This window comes from Sarcophilus harrisii, chromosome 3 (genome assembly GCF_902635505.1).
Source record: "Sarcophilus harrisii chromosome 3, mSarHar1.11, whole genome shotgun sequence".
Taxonomy (NCBI): Eukaryota; Metazoa; Chordata; class Mammalia; order Dasyuromorphia; family Dasyuridae; genus Sarcophilus; species Sarcophilus harrisii.
In genome coordinates, this window is record NC_045428.1 from 597,386,299 (window position 1) to 597,410,275 (window position 23,977).

Below are 23,977 nucleotides of genomic sequence, written 5' to 3' on the forward strand. Positions count from 1 at the left end.
ATGGTTTTATGAAATAATGATTCATTTTCAACAACATAATAACATTCAGTTACACTGGTATGAGATAATTTCTTCAATCATTCCTTAATCAATGGCCAACTCCTTCCTGTCCAAATCTTTACCACTGGATATAAATTCATATATAGAATTTTAAAAGTAGCTGTGGCCAGACATTGTGGACCTACAATTGTACTTTCAAATGACTAAGGAAATTCTTCTAATAGAAGTTTCAGTTTCAATTCAGGATTAGGTAGAACCAGAAATATTCCTTATGCCTAACAATCTCTCTCCACTACAGATGGCTGCCCAAAAACTATTATCAGGTTCTAGCCTTCATGTTTGCTGTAAAAGAGATCAATAGGAACCCTAGTCTATTACCCAACATTACTCTGGGATTCCACATCTACAATGCCTATCACAGTGATGAGAGGACCTTGGAGAGTTCCCTCATGTGGCTGTCAGGCCAGGGACAGACCATTCCAAATTATAGCTGTGAGAAGGGGAAGTCGGTGGTGGTCATTGGAGGACCACTTCTCATTTAACTATCTCCATGGGAAGCCTACTGGAGCTCTATAAGTTCCACAGGTAGGAAAGCATATGGTTCAATTTATCCTATACTAGTTGGAGGGCAGAATAGGGTCTTTAAGGGTCTGCAACTTGAAATATAAACTTCAAAAGTTTGGGGAGAATTGTAATGCTTGATTTATCTTTCAAGTGATCCTCACAGAAGAAAAAGGAAACACAGAGATCTGAGATCAGAATAAATTCTTTCATCTTGTCTTGTAGTAAGCAGCATATTTTGACCTACAGAGTTTTTGAAATTATATAATTGAATCTTGCAAATATTTAGTAAACATCTGTTTGCAATCCCTGTATTCACTAACATTAACATGTGTTTCAGCTAATGCATGTATATGAAGGAGATGAGCTGCCCTCTGGATGGAGGTCTAAGTGATAAGAAAAGCTTTATCAGTCAGAGATAAAGATGAATCCATTCTAAGTAGACTGGGATGGAAAATAATTTCAGATTAAAATGGTGGAGTGGGTTACTATAATAAATTCATTACACTGAAAAAGGCTCATATTTGCTTTCTATTCAGATCAGCTATGGTCTCTTTGATCCACTCTAAGTGACCCACTTCAGTTTCCTTCTGTTTATCAGATGGCCCTGACAGACACCTCTCTTGTACATGGCATGGTCCGATTAATGCTGCATTTCAAATGGACCTGGGTGGGTCTTGTTGCCTCAGATGATTCAAGAGGTGAGAAATTCCTCAGGAACCTTCAAGAAGAAATGGCCAGAAATGATGTCTGTGTGGCCTTTATAGAAAAGATCATCACTGGTCAGTCATTAAATATTGGCTTATATCAAAGTTTTGTCAGCAGAATATTATATTCTACTGCCAAAGTGATTATTATTTCTGGAGATACAAATTCACTTCTGAGTCTGATGTTTACTGCCAGATCCTTATATCTTTGTAAGAAGAGTGTGGATCACTACCAGTCACTGGGATATTGACAAAAACCAGTTATATCTATTTTGATAATTTCCATGGGGCTCTGATATTTTCAGACCAGACAAGTAAGATTCCTGGATTCAAACATTTTTGAAAACCATTCATCCTGCCAAATACCAGAGGATCTCTTCCTTAAAAACTTCTGGAACTCGGCTTTTGGGTGTACATATAAACATGGAGAGGCAGATGAAGGGGTCTGTTCACCAAATGCTTCTTTAGACACTCTACGTTTGAGCTATTTAGACATCACAATGTCTGATCAAAGTTATACTGTCTACAAAGCTGTGTATGCTGTGGCCTGGGCCCTTCATGAAATGTTCTTTGTGAAATCAGAAATGGAATCCAATATAGATGGAGATAAAAGAGTTTTTCACCCCTGGAAGGTAAGATCACCTTCCCCTAAGCACTGATGTCCAAATTTTTATTGTGGGAACTGCCTTATTCAGAAAAGAAATAAGGGATTAGTATCTCAGCTCACCTCTTTTGCAATGAGTAAACCCTGTACAAGCAGATTGATGGCATTAGACCTCATTTCTGATTATTTCAGAGTTATGTTCATTTCAGACCCTGTGATGGGGTGTAGAAGTAAGAATTCAGATGAACTTGTTCCTGAGGGTCTTTGATGAGGATATTAGGGAAGGGTAGGAGGATGGATACTATAACCCACCAGAGGCTGAGGAAATCAGAATCAGGCATATTTTCTTATCCTGGCAGTTCAGTTACTCCCCTACAGCATAGCACAATGGATATGGTAATTGTTCTGATGTCACAGAAACTGGGATCAAATCATTCCTCCAAAACTTATCCCCTCACTGCCATTGAACAAGTTACCTAATTTTCCTGGGCTTGATCTGTTAATAAAGTTGAATGAAATAGCCTCTGAGGTCCCTTCTAGCTCTAGATCTAACTTTTATTCTTTTTTTGTAAGACAGTCCAAATGAAGTGACTTTTCTAGGTTTACACATCAGTAAGTGTCAAGTGCCTGAGGCCAGATTTTAATTTAAGTCTTCAAAACTCGAGGGGCAATACTCTATCTACTTTGCTACCTGACTGTTCCTTTCAATGTCAATCTTAACATGGGATGTTAAATCTCAAAACAAAAATTTATATATTAGCTTTTCTAAAATATAAGCTCTTTCAGAACAAGGATTGCTCTTAGTTTGTATTTAGTTTCCAGCTGTAGCATGATGCCTAAACTATTTGGGAGCACTTAATAAGACATGTTGAATAAAAAATGTATCTTAACTATTCTTTTAGATTCTCATTTCTTCTATGTCCAACTCACCATTTCCAGAGTTACCATTCAATTAATAGACGTGTATAAAAATTCTGATAAGATAAAAGTAAAATAATATGCAATAGAAATATGAAAACATAGATAAAACAAAAATCTCTCTCAAGAACTTAAAAATGGGGCAGCTAGGTAGTGCAGTGGATAGAGCACCAGTCCTGAAGTCAGGATGACCTGAGTTCAAATCTGAACTCAGACGCTTAACATGTGTGACCAGGGCAAATCACTTAACCCAATTGCATTAGCTAAAAAAAAAAAAAAAAAACTTAAAATGAGAGAGGCAACATAAATATATGCATATTTGATATAGATATAGCTATGTAAATTTATACTTATTGTGAACATAGAAACAAAATTAATATAAAATGTTTACATATTAACATTACATATTATGTATTTGTATCATATGTTATATGTAATATATATTTTATAAATTATATAGATTCATCATATTTATGTACATATACAAAATAAGTATGAAATACATAATGCAAGACTAAAAATACCAAAAATACAAGATCCATGAGTCAAAGAAGTCTAAGATCAACAAGATAATGTTCCCTTAGAACATCTGAACATGTCACTCTCCTGACCCAATACGATAATATACTCTTTGTCAGGAGCCATAAATGGCACCCTAAAAGTCTAAAAGAAAATTAAAAGTCCTCAGAAATTAAAATTCCTGCACTCTCTGGTTCCAGCTTTCCAAGCTAATTTCATATTATATCTTTTAACATAATTTATGTTTCAGCAAAACTACCTTACTAGATGTATTCTGAATTAGGATTACATCACCCAACTATACACGCAAGTGCACAGGCACTTAAGATTAAGACATATTGCTACCTCACATCTGGCTCCTAGAATTTCTAGATTCTTTATAGTCTGAAGTTCTTTGCTGCCACTTTAAAAATACTTCCTGATTTCTCTTATCAAATGAAATAATATCGGTTTTTAGAACGTATTTAGCACAGTGCATTGAATGCTAAATTGCAAAATAGATGTGGAGTCTTGAGAACTTGAATTAAAATCCAATTTATTAGCAATCCATGCCAATTCTGTGACAATTGGAAAATCTTAGGAATGTACAATCCATCCTCATTCCAAGACATTGAAGAAAATGTAAACAGCAAAGGAACTAGAAAACATCCCTTAGAGAATCTACTGGTGAACTTCCAACTAATTTTCTTCACTTTCAGCTCCATCCCTTTCTGAAGAACCTTCAGTTTAATGATAGTGCTGGGAATCTGGTGGTCTTGGATAAGAAGAGGAACTCTGTGGCAAACTATGATATTCTCAACTATGTGATCTTTGGTAATGATACCGAAGTCCTGGTGAAAGTGGGAGAGTTTATACCTCAGGCTCCACTTGGCCAAGATTTCATCATTCAAGAGAAGGCAGTAGTGTGGTCCACAGAGCAGAGAAAGGTGAAGTATGATTAAAATATTGGTTTTATGAAAATATAAACATAAGAATATAGGCCATCAAAATAGCAGCATTTTCAAACTTGGGGTAAATGTCACAAAACCTACTTGGAGGAAACAATGTGCAAATTAAATTTTTATGTCCGATTCATTGAGCAAAGGTAAAGACAAAAGCCTAGAACACATGCAAATTTCGGTGAAAAACCCAAGAATAGTGAGATTTATAGCTGAGAAGAAGCAGGAGAATCTCTGATCCATGATATCAAAGGAGAAGGAACTGGCTGTTAGAGTTATTGATGCGTGGTCATTTGTTACTAAACCCAGTAAAATTGCTGTGCTGCTACAATGGCCTGATTGACATCTGGGTTCTCAATATTCTGAACACTGAAACAAAATCCTAGATTATCTAATGTCTAGCTTTAAACCCCATTCACAGAAATAATATTTTCCCATGTTACGCCATGCCATGTCACACAATTATAAATATACCAATTCTACCTGGTATATGGATCCCTTGCCTTCTACAAGTAATAACTCAATTAAAATACAAAAATAAAAAAAAAAATACAAAAGACACAGGAAATTTAACCAATCTATAAGAACATGGAATAGACCAAAATACTTAATCAAGTCAGTATAAACAGCTTAATCAAATACATAGTTTATGTTGAATGTATACAATTCAGAAAATGTAATTTAGCTGAAAATCAGATTACCTACAGGGATTTGGGAAATATTGATCTTTTGGTTATAAGGCACAATTCCTTTTCTCTTATTCATTTATTATTGTATTCATTCAAATAGAATTTGTTAAGTTCTGGTTGGATGTTTGGGAAGATACAAGAATAAACATCAACATTCTTCACATATGGTTCCTTTTCCTTCACTTTAGACATAAAGTCATGAGTTCAGAGTATAACTGCTCTGAACTCATGGTTAGAAAAATTGAAAACCTCATGCTTCATTTTGGTTCTCTGCTTAACTTTATTTTGCCTCACTGGCCTTTTCATGGTTGAGGCAAAATTCAGATTCCAGAAACATTAGGATAATCAAACAGCATATGTATTTATACTCTCTTTTAATACACAGGGGCTATGGGAATTTGGAGGAGCAGTTGATGTTTTCTCAAGATTTCCCTGAGTCTAGGGCTTCAACTCGAAAAAGTGAAGAGCTGATGATCCTCTTGACTTTTCCTTTCTCTGACACAACTCAGTCTTGCCGGTGTTCCTAAGAAGGATGCTCGAATATCAAGTTTGCTCTTTCTCTCAAGTTTCTCCACTTTCAGACCCTCTGAATCATTATTTCTGAAAAAGTTGTTGCCTTTTATATAAATTTCTTTGTTATTACCAAGTCTCTCAAATGATGGCTTTCAATAATTGTAGAAAAGAGATATGTACTATTCACACTAGTTTCTATATATAGTATATAGTCTCAAAAATCAAATAGTTTTTTAAGTGAGTTCTTTTCCAATGCATTGTACTAAAGAATCTTAGAAAAAACTTCTGTTGGTAATAAATTCTAATTATTAACATCCCCCCCCAGGAGATTTTAAAATTCTCTTGCTGTGGAAAAAAGCTCCAAGTTCCATTGTTGTTATTGTTGTTCAGTCATTCATTCTTATCCAATTATTTGTGACCCCATGGAATATAGTACATCAGATCCTTCAATCCTCCCCTATCATTTGAAGTTAGACTAATTCTATTGTTGGAATCTTTACAAAGTGTTAAGCCATTAGAGTTGATAGAGACAATAATTACCTAATTTAGCATGGTTCAATATGATTGATTTGATCTTAGAAGGAAATATTTTGGGCCAGAACTTGAAACAAAATACTAAGTACAACTGATAGAAATGATGCTTGTGTTTACACCTTTAGAGAGTTCATAAGTATCTAAGTACTCAATGGAGTTCACACGTTTGGGAGATTTCAGGTTTAGTATGAGATATCCGAATTCACACCTCCCTTAGGGCCAGAGAGAACTCTGGGAGAAAACCCAGAATCCCTCTCTCCAGAAGGAGGAGTTAACCTTTGGGAGATCACATATATACAGGTAGCTCTTAGAGATGGATAGTTACTTAGGAACATTCCCAGGAGTCGGAGAGGAGTACTCTGGGAGGAAGCCTACAAGCCCTATCTCCGAGGCAAGAGAGATTTCATTGCATCTTCTACCTTGGTGCTGGCTGGAGTTGGAAGGACAAACCTTTGGATTTGGAGACATTCGGAGGGAGCTCTTGGAACCAAGCAGAGAGATAGGCCTGAGCTAACCGAGCTATATTGAAGGACACAATAAAAGATCTGAACTTTTATCACTTGGCTGTGTTTGGAAAAAGAACACCCACATTCTATGATCATTTTTCATGTTATTACCTATACATCTAAGCCTTTGCAATCCTTTTCCTTTTTTCTTTAATCTTTTGCAAGTCTTTTCCAATGAGTACAATCTTCTCACTATGTGGCCAAAGTATTTAGGCTTCAGCTTCATTATTTGACCTTCCAAATGAATATCCTTAATTAATTTTTAACTATTGGCCAAGTTGATCTTTTTGCTGTCCCAGTGACTCTCAGAAATCTTTTCCAGCACCACAATTCAAAAATGTCAATTCTGCAATATTCAGCTTTCTTTATAGTCCAACTCTTACAACCATATGTTGGTACTGGATAAATCACATCTTTATCTATACATTCTTTTGCTGACAAAGTAATACCTCTGTTTTTTAGTGTCCTGTCTAGATTTTCCTTAGATTCCCTTCCAAGAAGTAAGCATCTTTTAATTTCATGATTGCAGTCACCATCTGCAGTGATCTTTGAGCCAAAAAATCTAAAATATCACAGTGCTTCCATTTTTCTCCCCTATTTGCAAGGAATTAATGAGACCAGTGGTCAAGATTTTAGCTTTGTTGTTGTCGTTGTTGTTGCTGTTGAGCTTCAAGACAAGTTTTTCAATTTAATCAAGAAGCTTTAGTTTTCTTCTCTTTCTACCATCAGAAAAGTATTATCTCCATATCTGAGATTGTTGATGATATGTTGATATTTCTTCTGGAAAATTTAAGTCCAGCTTTTATTTCATTGAGCTTGGAATTTTCTCATGATGCACTCTGCATTTAACTTAGATAAGGAGATGATATACAGCCTTGTAATATTCCTTTTCAAATAGATAAGGAGATAATAGCCCTGTCACTTCTTTTCAAATATGAAACCAATTAGTTCAGTTATATGTTCAGTTCTATAATTTCTTGATCCACATGTTCCTCAAGAAGGAAATAAAATGATCTGGTATTCCCATATTTTTAAAGTATTTGCAAGATTTGTTGTGAGTCACAGGGCCAATACGTTTTCAATGAAGCTGAGTTTTTCTTTCCTAGAACTTCCTTTAATTCTCCATAATCCAGTGAATGTGGGCAATTTGCTTTCTAATATCTCTACCTCTTTGAAAAAGCAGAATGGCATGCTTTTCTTGTAATTCTGGGTACACTTATTATTGAAGCATAGCTTAAAAATTGTAAATATAATCTTATTAGCATGTGACATGAGTGCAATTTCGCAGTGATTTAAACATTCCTTGGGATTGTCCTTCTTTAAAATGGGCATGTAAACTGATCCTTCTAATCCAATGGCCACTGTTGGCTTTCCAATTTAGCTGGCATATTGAGGGCAGTATTTTAATAGCATCATCTTCTAGATTTTTAATAAATTCAACTGGAATTCCATTACTTCCACTAGCTTTCTCATTAGCAATGCTTCCTAAAGCATACTTGATTTCATTCTCCAGCATATCCACCTTCTTGAAAGTAACCATACCACTATAGTTATTGGTAACGTTGAGTTTTCTTGAATAGCTCCTTTGATTTTCTTCCCAACTCTTCAGATTATGTTCTGTTTCTATTAAATCATTAACATTTTGTCTTTTATCATGCCCATTTTTTGATGAAACATTCCCTTGATGTTCCTAATTTTAAAGAGGAGAAATTGTATTCTGTTCTATTGTTTTCTTCTATTTCTTTGCATTGCTTATTTAAGAAAACCACAGCTATCTAATAGCATCTTCACTTCTCCAAATGGGAAGAAATGAAATTCCTTACCCTTTTATAAGGAAACTAATCTAAGCTTTGAAGGAATTTCTGGTGTGCTCATGTGAAAATAGTATTGATAGGCTTTGCAGATTAATCAGATTGTGTATATATTGCTACAAACAAACCAGACATGGGCTAACAAACTACTAATTCTTAAATGATGATGTCTCAAAAGTCTTTGATTACTTCCCTATATAGCCTCCTCAGTCCAGATGCAGCATAATCTGTGGTCCTGGATTACAAATGAAAGCCCAGGAGGGAAAGCCTAGATGCTGTTTTGATTGTACCCCTTGCCCAGAGGGGCACATTTCCAACCAGACAGGTAAATCTGTGAGAATGTTTTTGACCTCCCTCAAGAAACACAGACCCAGGATAACCAAAAAAATCTGAATGAGTTTCCCAGATGGCAATCAGGCAATGGAAACATGTTACTAATAGAACATGGGATTGAGAGACCAAGAAAAAACTAGAAGAAGGCCCAATGTGAGCAATATCAGGGAGAGTTTATGGGTTTGAGGTGTACAAAACTGGGTTTTTTTTAATTAGTTTCTCTGTGACTCAATTGCTCATTCTCTATGGCTCCTCCATTGACTTAGGGCTTTAGAGTTTTAATTAAATCTTTCTCATCAACACAGCAGTGACTAAATGCAAGTATTTTGTACTAGTTTTAGTGAAGAGAACTGACTATTTATGGTAACACAACTATTCAAGAGAGCTAAGACTCCAGCCAGGATATTAGAATACAATCCATTCCATTTTTCCAATTCATCTCCTACTCTACTGATGCGTACCCATATGTTCCACAATGGGTGCCAAAAAGCTCCACTCTATCCAAACTGACCGACTTTTTCTTTAACTCAGAAAATCCCTTGGATTCTGCTTGACAGTGACCTGTTTTAAGCCCTGTCTCACTCAACACAAAATTATGATTTGGGGAAATGCAAATGTACTTTGCAGATAGTTTAAACTGATAAATTTGTGTAAATAGGCAGAAATCTAGCAAATTACTGCCAATATGAGGAAAAGAAAAATAATATATAATGATGAAATAGTCTACTTAGAGTAATACCTCTAGGAACAAGATCTCTGTGAAGGAAATTCTTGCAGTAGTCATTGATGAGGAAAGGAAAGTGTTTGGGAGGATAGTGTCTTCTCAGCAAGAGGTCAATGAAAGTGGTAGCTTAGGAAGGGTGTCCATTTACCTCTCTCAATGGGATAAAGGACATTTTCACTTTGCTGGATATAAAAGGAATAGAGAGGGACAAGCCTACTACACATCAGGAAGAAAGTGTATATCTTAGAACTAAAACAAACTCCTTAGCCTCCTTCATTATTCTTTTACTAAAAGATTTCATTAGAATGTGGCCTTTCCTTGAAGGGAATTATGGTTGCATGTTTATGAGTTAAAGGGCCCTGAGAGTCTTTACATTTGACAATTAGAAGGCCCTTAACAGCCAAAAGGTCTACTGTGGAACACATCCTAAAATTGACATAAAGATGCCCAAGAAGGAGATCCTCTTAATTGAACCCAAAGCATTTTTAGACCACTCTCATTATTGAAGAATTCTCCCTTATGTGGAACCTCAATTGTCTCATTTTAATTCCCAGGCTGCTTTGGGCTTTATCCTTTCACACCAAACAGAGAAAGTCTAGTCCCTCCTCCATCTATAAGTGCTTCATCACAGCTTCAGAAGCTTTTCTTCTTCCGACAAACCATGCCCAGATCATTTGATTCATATTCCTAGAGCATTTTCAGCAAAGAAACTTAAGAAAGTAAAGCTCACAAAACATTATCTCAAGAAATACTTAAATGTGGACAAATCAGGGAGAAGCTGACCATCAATAGGAAAGAAAAATACACCAAGATCTTCAAAATTGTAGAACAGGCATCTCTACCCACATTCCAGAAGAGATCTAGAAAGATTCATATATCCAGGACAATGGAATCATTTTCCTCTATAAAGAAACTACAAAGAACAGAGAGTCTTAAAAAGATTATAGTCCAAGTCCAGGAAATAAACAGAGCAATAAATTGATTTCATTATGCTGTGACATACAGCTGTCACATTTATTTTTATTATTTTTTATTACTAAGAATACTTATTATTACTAAGAATAATACTTCAAAAATTAAACAAGTACTCTTTCAATATTATTCATATAAGAATTAGCATTTATGTAGCAGCTGTTTGGTAGATGGAGAAGGGATCTGTATAGGTCCTGCATTCAGGAAGATTCAGCTTCCCGATGCCAGACATTTATATGTTGAAGGATTCTGAGCAAGTGATTTAAGCCTGTTTACCTCAACTTTCTCATTGGAAAAAAATAGGCTGGAGGAGAAAATACCAAATATCAATATCCTTGCCAAGAAAATCTCAGAGTCACAAAGAATTAGACATAACTCAAAATTACGAAAATCTATATAGTACTGTAAGTATGCAAAACTCTTTCCGTTTATTATAGGATTTGATCCTTATAAGAGCTCTGTAAGATAAGCACAAGTCTTTTTCCCTTTTTACAAATGATGAAATTGAAGTAGAAAAAGGTAATTGATTAAGCCAGCATCACAAAGTCACAAAACTATCTGAAGCTATCAGATCTTCCAAGTCCAAATGTTCTATCCACTACCACTAGATTCTGATCCCCATGGAATTAAATGGAGCAATTTGTATTATTTTTACAATGATTATTGGTCCACTGAAAGGGAATTTTTGCTGAGGCTAAAATATTGAGACTTGTTTGTTTTCTTTAGATGCAGATCGATGTGTAAAATGCCCTGAAGATCAACATCCCAATCAGGAGAGGAATCAGTGCCTCTCCAAAGTGTGGACCTTCCTGGCCTATGAAGAGCCCTTGGGGATGGCTTTGGCTTCTGTAGCTGCTGGCTTGTTCTCCTCACAGCTCTGGTTCTCTGGGTCTTTGTGAGACACAAAAACACCCCCATAGTCAGAGCCAATAACCGGGATCTCAGCTACATCTCTCCTCATCTCCCTTATTCTCTGCTTCCTCTGCTCTCTGCTCTTCATTGGCCGCCCAACTGCAGCCCATTGCCTTCTCCGACAAACAACCTTTGGAGTCATGTTCACAGTGGCCGTCTCCTCGGTTTTGGCCAAAACATCATTGTGGTTCTAGCCTTCAGAGCCACCAGACCAGGCAGCAGGGGCAGAAAATGGATGGGAAGCAGAGCCCCATTTCTGTTATTCTCTTTTGCACTTTGATACAAGGTATGCTCTGTGGAGTCTGGCTGCTGCTTTCTCCCCTTTCCTAGAAGCAGATACACACTCTGACCATGAGCACATCATCCTGGGATGCAATGAGGGCTCTCTCATTGCATCCCAGGAGTCTTGGCCCTGGCAAGCTTCGCCATGGCCTTTTTTGTCAGAAATCTCCCTGACACGTTCAACGAAGCCAAGTTCATCACCTTCAGCATGCTGGTGTTCTGCAGTGTCTGGGTCTCCTTCCTCCCCACTACCAGAGCACCAAGGGAAGATGATGGCAGCCTGGAGATCTTCTCCATCTTAAGTTCCAGTACTGGATTACTAGGCTGCATCTTCATCCCCAAATGCTATGTGATCCTTCTGCAGCCCCACAAGAACACCAAGAAAACTTTAAAGAATAACTTCAGTTCCTAAATCAATAATCATTCTGAAATGTCCTACATGACTCTCTCTAATAGCCTGAAGATTGCAAACCATTAACACAAATTAGTCTTGCTTCTAAATATCCCAATGAAACCTATATGGAAGCTACATTCACTAAACAAGAACTTCTTAGCTGTCCCACACTGTTCCAAAACCTGCTAAAGGTTCATCAGGTCCCCAACTTCATAAACCTGATAATACCATATCTAATATTCATTTCTTCTTTTTCCCATTCAATCCATCTTACAGTTGGAGAATTCTTCCATGATATCTGCATGAACACCTGCTTCCTTTACATTTCTTCTATCACAACATGTGCAATCTTCCTTGTACTTTGTACTTTGTTACTTTGTTGTACTTTGTTAGTCCACTTTTTGTTTTTGCTTTTATTCTCCCCACAATTTCTCACTAATGTGAAAGAAAGAATAAAGAGATCTTTGCATTTAATATACTTTGCAACACATACTTCATTTGTCTTATACTCATGATTGATGTACAACGTCTTTTGTATCCATTGACATAAGGGATGTAAAAGATAGAGTAAGAGACAGAGATACAGATGATAAATATATGCAAATATTGTATGCATATATCTGTACATTATATATAGATACACTTGTATCTGTGTATGAAAAGTTAATTACTCAAAAGCTTACAGACAAGCTAGGCACTTATTTGTGGCCTCAAAAAGCAGACAAGGTGGTGGACTATATAGAGTACCAAGCCTGGAGTCTGATAGACCTAAATTCAAATCTGGACTCAGATACTATTAGCTGTGTGACCCTGTGTGTGTCACTTAAGCCTATTTGCTTCAGTTTTGTCACCTGTAAAATAAGCCAGAGGGGAAAATGGTAAATTACAATATACTTTCCAAAAAAAAAAAAACTCAAATGAGTTTCACAAGAGTCAGCCAGAAATGAAATGATGGCACCACAATAAAATGCCTACTTTTAAATAGTCACAAGAATGATCAATACATGTAAAGAAGTCATCTCTAATTAAGTCATGAAAAGGATTCATTCAGTCAATAAGCATTTAATATAGAAAGCATTTTTACATAGAGAATTTTATGCAGAGAATTATTTGAAAGAAATAGGCAAGATTTCACTTTTTAAAATCGTGTGGATACTATATCTTTACAATTATTTAATTAACTTAATGATATTGAGAATACAAGATCAAAGATATATTTTGTTGTTTGTGAATTATTCAAAAGCATTCAATGGAGCAAGACATTTTCTTAAAGATTCCCCACCAAAAAGATGATTGTCAACAAGATTATGTGACAATCTACTCTGATGGATTTGGCTCTTTTCAACAGTGAGGTGATTCAGACCAATTCCAGTAGACTTTTGATGGGAGATCCATCTGCATCCTGAAAGAGGACTGCAAAGATTAAATGTGGATCATAAGTACATAAGTACTTTCACCTTTTTGTTGCTATTTACTTGCTTTTTTCTCATTTTTCCCTTTGTGATTTTTCTTGTGCAGCATGAGAATTATAGAAATATATATGGAAGAACTGCATGTTTAACATATATTGGATTACTTGCTGTCTAGGGGAAGGGATTGGGAAAAGGAAGGAAGAAAAATTTGGAACACAAGGTTTTGCAATGTTAAATGTTGAAAACTATCTTTGCATACATTTTGAAAATAGAAGGCTATTATATAAAAAATATAAAACCAAAAAGCAGGGTTACTGATAGAACCTATCATCCTATTATTACCAGTATAAAATGAGATGAAATTTATAAAATCCTTTGCAATCCTGAAAGTGCTATATAATTACTAGCTAGCCCTCAATAGATAAAAACAAGCTTATATTGAATTGCTCACAAACAGTATTTAGAGTATGGACCCAAGACAAGAGAGAGTTTTAAAACAACTATTTTAACCCTGTCAAAAAAAACTCATAACTTTCTATGTACTACCGGTTGTTGTTAGGAAGATGTTGACCAAAAAGAGAAGATGCTCTCTATCCTTCCTGGCCAATAAGAGGAATAAGGAATAAAGAAGCAATGTTAGACTTGCTATTGAGACTTTCTTCCCAGATGGATGAGATGAAACAGAACTTACTTTCTGTTATGATTTCTTACTGAGAACAGAAGGCAAAGAGTACTTTATTTCCAAAAGGCAGAAGAGAAGAATCCTACCAGGAAGCCTGGTTGAAAAGGCTTTTGTTGATCTTAAGGTGGTGGTTGATGTTATTGTCTGTCTTTTGTTCTGAAAGAGGACCATGACATCAGGGAGGCAATGTCATACCCTGCAAGTGAGTTGGATTCAAGTGAGGGAGGATTGTGCCTTACATTCCCTTCCACAGTCATCTGGGTCCAGTGGCCAGACAAAATCAAAATTACTAGAGATTACTCTGGATGAAATAGTAGATTTTGGCTTTTTAAGCTAAGGTCTTCAACAGGTCTTAGTTTGACTGAAGCTGTATCCATTCAGTGATTAAGGCTATGTAGCAACCTACTCCAAAAAAAAAACTAAATAAATAAATTAATCTAGGAGGGAAAGACCCTCAGGGTTTCTGGCAAAACAGAAATGACTATTTACATTCAAGATGAGTCAATCAGGACCCAAACAATGACCAAATGATGTATTGGGGCAGAACTCTAATAAGGTATACTTAAGATATTGATAGCAGGGTGCTTTTCTTTAAGCATTATTTAATTATTTTATTTAAGCATTGATCACTCATTGTGATCAATGAAATAATGATTCTCTAATTAAGCACATACTTAGTGTGATGTAATCATGTCATCACTCTAGTTAAGCACATACTTATTGTGATATGGTGATGTAAAGGCTCTCCTAACAGTTGTAGCATGCTCAATGTGCTGTAGTGATGTAATCATACCTAGGCATTTAAGGGAGTCTCAGATACAGAAGATTTGCGCTCAGACATGGATAACTAATAAATTTGCTGTCTCCTTGGAAAAGATAAAAATTCCTAACTATATACAAGCAGGAACAAGTAGATATCCATCAGGAATCCTAGAATAGTGGAATGAGAGATAGCAAGGTTTCTTTTAAACTAAATTATCTTTGAGTTAACTGAACTGGATTTCTGAGTTCAGATCTATCTATCTTCCTGAGTTTAATCCAAGCCATGTGGATATAGAACCAGTCATAAAATTAATATGCCATAAAATCAGTTATATTGTAGAATCAACATAGTAGAAATCAATAGAGAAGAAATTTAAAATTTTTCATAATAGATATACGAAAAAGGCGCATGCATGTGTGACTGTTGTTTACATACCCTCCTTCTAGGACCCAAATGTGATGACTGTGTATTTTAAAATCAGCCAGAGTCAGGAATTCAGGTTAAGGGAAAATCTTCAGTCTTTATTCTCAGTGGAGGTGAAGAAGGATCAAAGGTGAAGGGGGATCAGAGGAGAAGGGGGGATCGTGATAACAGTGTGTGCAGCTGAGTGAAGAAGCCAGCCAGACCAGAAGCCAGCCTTCTCTTCCACTCCTCTCTTCACCCCTCTGCCTCCACCCATCAAAATTGTCATTTCCTATACAAAACATCAGGACTTGCACAAAGAGTGGGCGGGGGCCATTCTTTCTCCAAGCATATATATTAATGGAGTATGGTCCAATTACTATTTATTTAGCCTCATGTACTTGGGATCTCAGTGCATCAACTCAAGCTTCAGCCCATTACAGATATAGATAAATACCGAAGTAAATACATATTTATAATGTGTGCATGTATTATTTATATATGGTACCTAGATAAATATATAAGCATATATTTTATAATTTTGCATTTGGAGTCTACCTATTGTCAGTCAAAAACTGGAAAACACGATTCTTGCTAATCTACAACATGAGGCTGAAATTGTAACAGAATAATGCGTGAATTTAAGGAAAATTGAAGATGTAAGAGTAAAATCAAATTATTTTATTTTTAATAAAAAGCCTTTTTGACTTCAAAATAACTTTGCAAGATATTACAACAAATATTATCATTACAATTATACAGATGAGAAAATTGAGACTCAGGGAATTTCAAATCTAAAAAATCTTATGGTACTCCTAAATAAGAGAGAGAGTAAACTTCAAGCCTTTCTAATTCAAAAATCAGTACCTTACCTTCTGTGTCACATTGCATCACAAAATACTTGGAAAACTTTTCAACCAAGAGCGCTCAAGATGGAAGGAAAGGAGAAATGTACTTCATACAACACGAGTACAGTTATGGTTTAATGCAGAGGTGTCAACCACACTGCCAGGGCCATGTTGTCATACATGACATTTCTTAGTTTGACTTATACTAGACTAAATTTAACTCGAAATATTTAAAAATTTAACAAAAATTCAATAAAATCCATTTATATTTTAAAACAAAGACATATGTGACTCACAGAGAACTTGAATGTATATATGGTCTTTACTTCTATTTGAATCTAATAGAATAAAAGTGGATTTATAATCAGGAGACAGGTGTTCAAGAACTGACTAATACACTTGCAATCTGTGTTATAAAGTTCAGGACATACAATCTGTAATACAACAATATGTTCTAATAGAGGAAAGTGTTTGAATGCATGATCAAAAAGGTTTTTTTTTTTTCTAGTATTAGGTCCCACAATTCTTAGAATCCCATGTTCTTGCTCCTTTCCCCACCAGCTTCTGAAATTATTTGCTTGCTATTTTGATAGGGCAGAATTCTGGGAGGTGGTGTAAATGGATTTAATGTGGCAAAGGAGATAGAAAGGTGTTCTATGCCACAAAGCATCCCAATATTTGAGGATTTGGGAGTCACAGAAGATCAGCACAAAAGGGCTAATGGCTGGGAACCATGCTGCCATGAGGTCTGAAATGGCCAGGATCCATTGATTAGATTTGTCACTTTTAAAGAGATAAAATGACAAACCAGAATTAATAGAATAAAAGGAGGCATATATGCTCACTAGTAAGAGAATACCACGAGTGGCTCTTTTTCAGGGAAAGTTCTGGGAGAGAGATGTGAACTATGAATATGTTGGACTTGCTGATGGTGTCTGTGTAGGAGAAGCACTAAAAAGGCATTAGCCCAGATCATGAATCCCACACATATAATATCAGGAATAGAAAAGACAATTGCAAAAAGTGAGACATTAAAAGAGATAGGAGAAAACATTGAACAGTATCCCAGATACCACATCCTTGTGTCATTAGTCATATATCTTGCTTTATGCATAGTTCCAAGCAAAGTAAAATTTACCAGCAGGGAGAAGCACCAGCAGAAGAAGCAAGAAGGGACAATATACTTTGGGGCTTGGGTTTTGAGTTCTGCCCACCTGGAATTACTGGGACTGATAGTGATTACCTGAAACCACTCAAAAGGCAGGTGATGTTGAGGGAAACACTCGGCTATATTATAAAGATAAACAATTAGTTTACATCCAAAAGGACCCAAGAAATTTTTGACACCCAAACAGATAATCATTAGAGGGATTCCCTTGGAGAGAAGCACTTTGAGTTGGCCAAGGCTAAGTGGGCAAAAGGCACTCTATGGTCCTCAGCTTGTGACCAGTAAGGAAAGTGAAGGTGAAAAGACTCAGAAGGAAAAATTGCCAAGAATCCCAACTGCCATCTGAATAAGGAAGACACTGCCCAGTACCAAATCACTATGCATTCTTTTCTTCAAATATTTGGAAATATTGGGGAAATCCTACAGGAAAATGAAGAGATTTATTTAATTTTTAAAGAGTATTACTGAAGAGACTGTGGATTCTTTTAGGGAAGCAAAGAGTAACTTGTGGATTTGGTTGAATTTTGATATAATTGTACTTAAACCACTGAGTTTAAACCAGTGGTTGTATTTTCTGTGTTTTTCCTTGATTTCAAGGATATGAAAGTTAGCAAATTATTTTGAAATAACATAGATAAGACACCAGGAGTCCATCTTGCATTCCAAATCTTCTTTTATCCTTTGGTAGCTTTGACCCTGGATGCTAGAAGAAGGAATTCACAAATTCAATTCCAAAAATCTAATATTGTAGAAATGTTTTCACAATGCATTATTAAAATGTGAAAATTTTGAATAAAATAATTAATTAGAGCTTAAATGAAAAATTACCACAAAAAGTCAACACAATGCACATCTGATAATGTCAGACACATCTTGCTTTAAATCACATGACAATAGTAGCTATTTTACAATGTTTTGATGTGGATTAAATGAGAAAATATGACAATTGGTTGGCAACCTTTAAAATGCTATAAATTATACTATTAATAAGAATCTATCAACTTAATCTTAAAAGATGATGAAATTTATCACCTGGCATGTATATGTGTATCTATGTATATGTGTATAAATATTTTATGACATTTTAAAATTTCAATAAAAACATATGAAAAATGTTTTTAATTTCAAGTTGAAAATAGCTTTGACATTATAAAATGTATCCAACCAAATAAAATCACTTTAAACAGAGGAAAAGTTCTTGTCTGTCCCCAGAATAGTAATCGCTGATTGATTTTAATTAAATCCCAAAGCAACCAAAATACATCAATTTAATAATCTATAAATTTTGGTATATTAGTCTAAAAGAAAATCACAGTTTTATTTTAAAAATACAAACATGAAGAACAATTAGTTAATAGACAAGCATTTGTTAAATGCAAATTATATACCAGGTGCTAGGGATGTAAATTTTTAAAAAAAGATAATTCTTGCCCTCAATTAGGTTAAGATCTATTAAGAATAGAAGAATATTTCAAAAGCAATGTACAAAGGAATCATGACAGTATACATATTTTCTACATTTTAAAAAGAGGAAAATAGAATGACAGAAGATATGGAAAAGCAATAATGGAAATAATAATGCATTGGCAGGAACAACAGTAATAATTAATAACAATAATAGGAGCTAGAATTCACATAGTATCTGCCATTTTCCAATCACTGTGCTAAATGCCTCACAAAAAGAATCTCTCATCAAATAGTAACATGAAGGAAATGCAAAGATTATACATACATAACATTCTATTATTTTTTTTTCTTTATGATTACTCATTTTTATTGAGATGAAGAAGTAATTCTGGTTCTCTTCATCTTTGGGAGCTGAACACATCTTCTAGTTGATTGAATTCTCTGACCAATCTTCAGATAAGGTTCTTTCTTTGGTCATGGCAAGCCACAGAATAAAGAAAAATACAAAATGTCCCTCATCATTGTCCAATAACTTCTGTTTCTATGGATGAGAACAAAAAGATGAACAATGGAGCCAAATGTTCTAAAATCTGAAAGGTTTTAGAAAACCAGGAAGTATAAATTTATGCCCTATTACTCTAAATGTGGGACACTTTATGAAATAATGAGTAGAGGGGTCAATACTGATAGAAATGAATTGTATCAACCTTGACTTTCTTGCTACAAATTAAATCACAATACCAAAAAAAAAAAAAAAAAAAAAAAGGAAATAGGAGCTAGAAGAAAGACTGAATCAAAGGTTTTCTGTGAAGATATAAATTAAGTAGGTAACAAAATGTTTCCTGGGACAATATATCATCACATATGTTATAATCTTGCATTATGGTACTTATAATATGAATTAGCAACAAGACCACCATGATAAATAATAGAAACATGTATCCCAATTATGAGGATTATCTTATTGGTTTAGAAGTAGAATGTATCTTAGAAACAATTTTGTCAGTGAGTCATTCAATTAATACTTTCTCAGCACTTAGTGTAAGAGACACTTTGCTAAGAGTTGGGAATGTGAAGAAAAGCAAAAGCAATTTTGCCCTCAAGGAGCAAAAGTCTAATAAGGGAGATGCAAACAATTATATGGTATGAGAAAGAAAGAAAGAAAGAAAGAGAAAGAAAGAAAGAAAAGAAAGAAAAAAAAGAAAAGAAAAGAAAAGAAAAGAAAAGAAAAGAAAAGAAAAGAAAAAGAAAAAAGAAAAAAACTTCCTATAGGATGAATGACAGACATTCAACAAAGGGAAGAGACCAAAATTAAGGGAGATCAGGAAAGACATCAGATAATTCTGGTAACATTTCCATCTGATAGTGGGATTTTATTTAGAATTTGAAGAATTGAGTGAAGGAATAAGGCACAGATGAGAAGAAATAATAACCCCAGGAATGGGGACAATATGGTAAAATGCCCAAAGTCAGGAAATTAAAAGTTTGTCTTCTTTGAAAAAGTGTCAGGTGCCCAATACGGCAGAATCATAGAATACTTAGAAAGGATGCACATTAAGGTGCAAGAAGACTGAATAGCAATAAAGGGAAAATAAATGGACTTGAAATGAAAAAGAGGAGATTTCCTTATTTGATCCAGAAGATCTTATGGAAATATCTAGATTCTATTGAGTAGAGAGAGCCATGGTAAGACTTGTGCTTTTAGGAAGAAAACATTACATTAACTGATTGGAAGATGAACTAGAGTGGAGAAAGACCAAGTAGCACAATTATTATATTGATCGAAGTATAAGGTGATTAGATGTTGGAAGTAAGTTAGAAGGAAAGGGGTTTGTAGAGAACAGATGTTATAAAAAGCAAAGCCTGCTTGGTCTCATCTGGACTGAAATTTGATATGGGGGCTGAGAGAATATTGCTACTTGAGAGAAAAGATTATTTTTCTATTATATTAATAATCCATTATTAAATTAGAATGGAGGCTTTTCTTTATATTTCATCATTTAGGGACTCAGTTCTTACAGATCTTTCAGTCAATCTTCTGAGGGAAATTGCTGATAGAAGAGATTTATTAAATCCTCGTGAGTACATGCTCCTAATTTTGTGCTATGATTCTGCCTAATTAAAAGAGCTTTACTTTTTATTTCAAATGAAACACTAGGTGTCTTTTTTGCATCAGGGAAATGATCTTCATCCTTGAAATTGTCCATTACAATTTAGGGTGACCTACTTATGAAAGGGAAAAATTTTCTGGTAGAGATGGATTTCTTTTTCCAGATTTCTGAGACAGCTGAATCTCGTGGATAAATATAGAGGAGAAGTGAAGCTTACTTTTAGCCCACTTCATTAATATATCCATTCCTTATTAACTGTTAACTAATCTGGATTGATATTTATCACCTGTCACTGAAATAGCTCCTTTTTCAAACTCTATAAGCCATTCTGGGATCTTCAAGTAATTTTGTCTTTGGTTACTAAGAGAAATCACTGACCATCAATCTATTGTTTTTTTTTTTTGGTCAGTCTAATTAATAAATTAATTATTAATTACCCAGAAACGCTGTCTTCAGAGTTTTTCATTCATAACAGTACAGAGCATGCAACCTAAATTTTGAACTTGAGTAACTAGAAAAATGCTGGTATCCTCAAAAATAATATGGAAGTTTGGAAGAGGGAAAGGTATTGAGGGGAAAATAATAGGTCCAGTTTGGAACATGTCAAATTTAAGATGTCAACTGGGCATTCTGTCCTACAGGCAAGTGGAAATGTGAGACTAGCAGGAAGTAGAGGAGTTAGGGTTAGATAAGTATCTTTAAAAATCATCAGCATGCAGATGGTAAGAACTATAGTAGCTGATGACATTACCAAGTGAAATATTAAAAAGGGAGAAAAGAAGAGGGGTTATGAGATACATATAGAATAGCAAGGTTTCCTAGGCATAGTCTGAATAAAGATTCATCAAAGGACACTGAGAACTAACTAGTCAGGTAGGTAGGAGCAATACTAGGAAGCTATCAGTCATAAAAACATAAAGATTATCAAGGAGAAGTTCATATACAGTGTCAAAAGTTTACAGATATCAATAAAGATTGAGGAAAGTCCATCCAATATGCTAGTTAGGAAATTGTTAGCATTCCTTCTGCCCAAAAGCACAAAGAGAAAATCATTTTTGTAATATAGACTCTTACTCAAACCAGTCTACCAAGTGTTCCCAGACAAGGACCCCAGATTAATGAAAAGAAAGTCAATTAGGAAAGAGAACCCTTGTTAATGCAAAAGAACTCAATCCTAACCTAGGATTCCAGACTCCCAGTTTCATCCACAAACTGAATTTTGTTTTGCACCCTGAGTCCTTCTCTGTAAAAGGGGAGAAATGCCCTTACTTAGTAAAAGGAAAAGCCTGGGAAAGAACTAAGGAGTTCCCTTTCCCTGAATGTAGCTCAAGATTTTGAGGCTCATGACAGAGAATGTAATAAATACTTACAGGAAGTCTAACACTGGGACTGGAGAACAGTAAACCAGTCCTTTCTGTCTCCCTTTCTATTGTACTCCTTGGGCCAACCCAGCTTCAAGAACACAAAGAAGGATGAGGAGAAAGGAAACCTTAAGAGCAAGCAAGGAAGTAAGAGGAAAGAAAGAAAAACTCAGAAGATGCCCCAGTATGGGAACAGGGATTTCATAAAAAGGAAAAGAATAGTTAGAAAAAAAAAATCTCATATATATGCATATAAATACATATATATACAATAAATATATATATTAATATCATTGTATTAATTATATAATGTAATTAATATATAATAATAATAAAGGTGAAGGAAAAAAAGCTTCCACCTGTGAAGAAAGAAAATTGTCAATATAATAGTCAGATTATTGAAAAGATAGAAAAAGAAAATCTAAAAGAAAAAAATACCAGATAAGTGATATCAGGAGAATGGGATTTGGGAAAATGTCCTTCACAACATGTACTGAATAAATATTTAAGGAGCACTCAAGGCAGGGTAACAGTTAAGGAATATTGAAACCTTACCTATGATAGGTGGCGATCCATGGAATCAGAGAATCTCAGGAAATTCAGAGATACACAAGATAGCAAGGCAAAGTTCCAAGGCCTCTTCACAGTCCTTCAAAGTCCTTTTCATATCTCTAGGCAGATGTCCCTGAACAACATTTTTGTCTTCTGGAACAGATTCTCTCCTAGATATGAAACTAACATATAAGAAGATACTCACCTGATTATTCTCTGCTTCTGATAACGTGCTGCCCCAACCAGAATGTGTCCCTTTGCACATGTGTGTGGGTGTCCGTGTGTGCATGTGTGAGACCATAAGCAGGTCCTAGTTATAACTACTGGATTGTCTGAACCCCTCTGCCTCGGGAGCTGTGATTTAACAATGTCATGGGCAGTTCCAATGACATTAGCCTGCCAAGGGAAAAAAGGATGTGTCTAAAAGATGTAACTTCTGTCCCAAATGAAAATGTCTTCAAGGGTTCCCACTGAGTAATAAATCCCCATAGGCAATTGCTAATGAATCGTGATAATGGCCAAATTATCAATTAAGCAGAGAAACTTTCTGGGTTCCATGAGATTAGAGGTGCAGCTTTTAAAGAAGTTATTACTGTCAGGGATAGAAGAACTAACACCTCTTTATAGGTACTTCCATTAATAATCCTGGATTGTCCCGAGGGATCCCCAGGCATTGCACTGACAGTTTTTAGCATTCAAGTTTCCAGCCTCGTAATGAGGTCTTTAAATATGAATTCCTACTTAAAGGTATTATTCCTAATATGAAAATGGTATTTTTTCCTCCATTTTACATTTTTTTTTCTGTACAATGACCACCAGTAAGAAATTGACTTTATTGTCAGTAAAAAAAGTTACACACACCTCAATTAGGACCCAATTTGCTTCATTATCTGATGAAGTCCTCATTTTTGGAAGACAGCATAATTCAATCAAAAGAATAATGAAATTTTGGTCCCTGTATTACAGTCTTATCTTTTATGTAATGTGGTAATGCATATTTGTGTGTGTGTGCGCATTTTGTTGAGTTGTTTTGCCATGAAGATTATCTTGTGCCACAGATCCCTTTTAGTGTCCTGCCTCAGTTTCCCTGAATTGTTCTGCCTCAATTCCTAATTGTTCTGCTCAAGCCTGCAACACCACCCTTCCCTCTTAATCATCAGAATGTGTGATAGGATAAAGATCTTATAGCTTACAATATCAGGTGCCTCTCCCCATTATGTCATCATTCTTGTTACCCTATAAAAGAACCTTTGTATCCACATTCAGGATAGATTCTTGGAGACAATAGTGTCATTAAGCCATAGATCTGGTTGGTCCCAGTAAATCTCTCCCTTTTAAATAAAACATTAAAAAC

The 23,977-nt window shown here is 35.2% G+C and overlaps 2 pseudogenes; one reads left to right on the top strand and one right to left on the bottom strand.

Moving 5' to 3' along the window:
* The first annotated feature begins 335 nt into the window (after positions 1 to 335).
* LOC116422145 lies at positions 336 to 11,935 on the top strand (annotated as a pseudogene).
* Positions 11,936 to 16,605: 4,670 nt separating this feature from the next.
* On the bottom strand, positions 16,606 to 17,576 carry LOC116422676 (annotated as a pseudogene).
* Between the last annotated feature and the right edge of the window lie 6,401 nt (positions 17,577 to 23,977).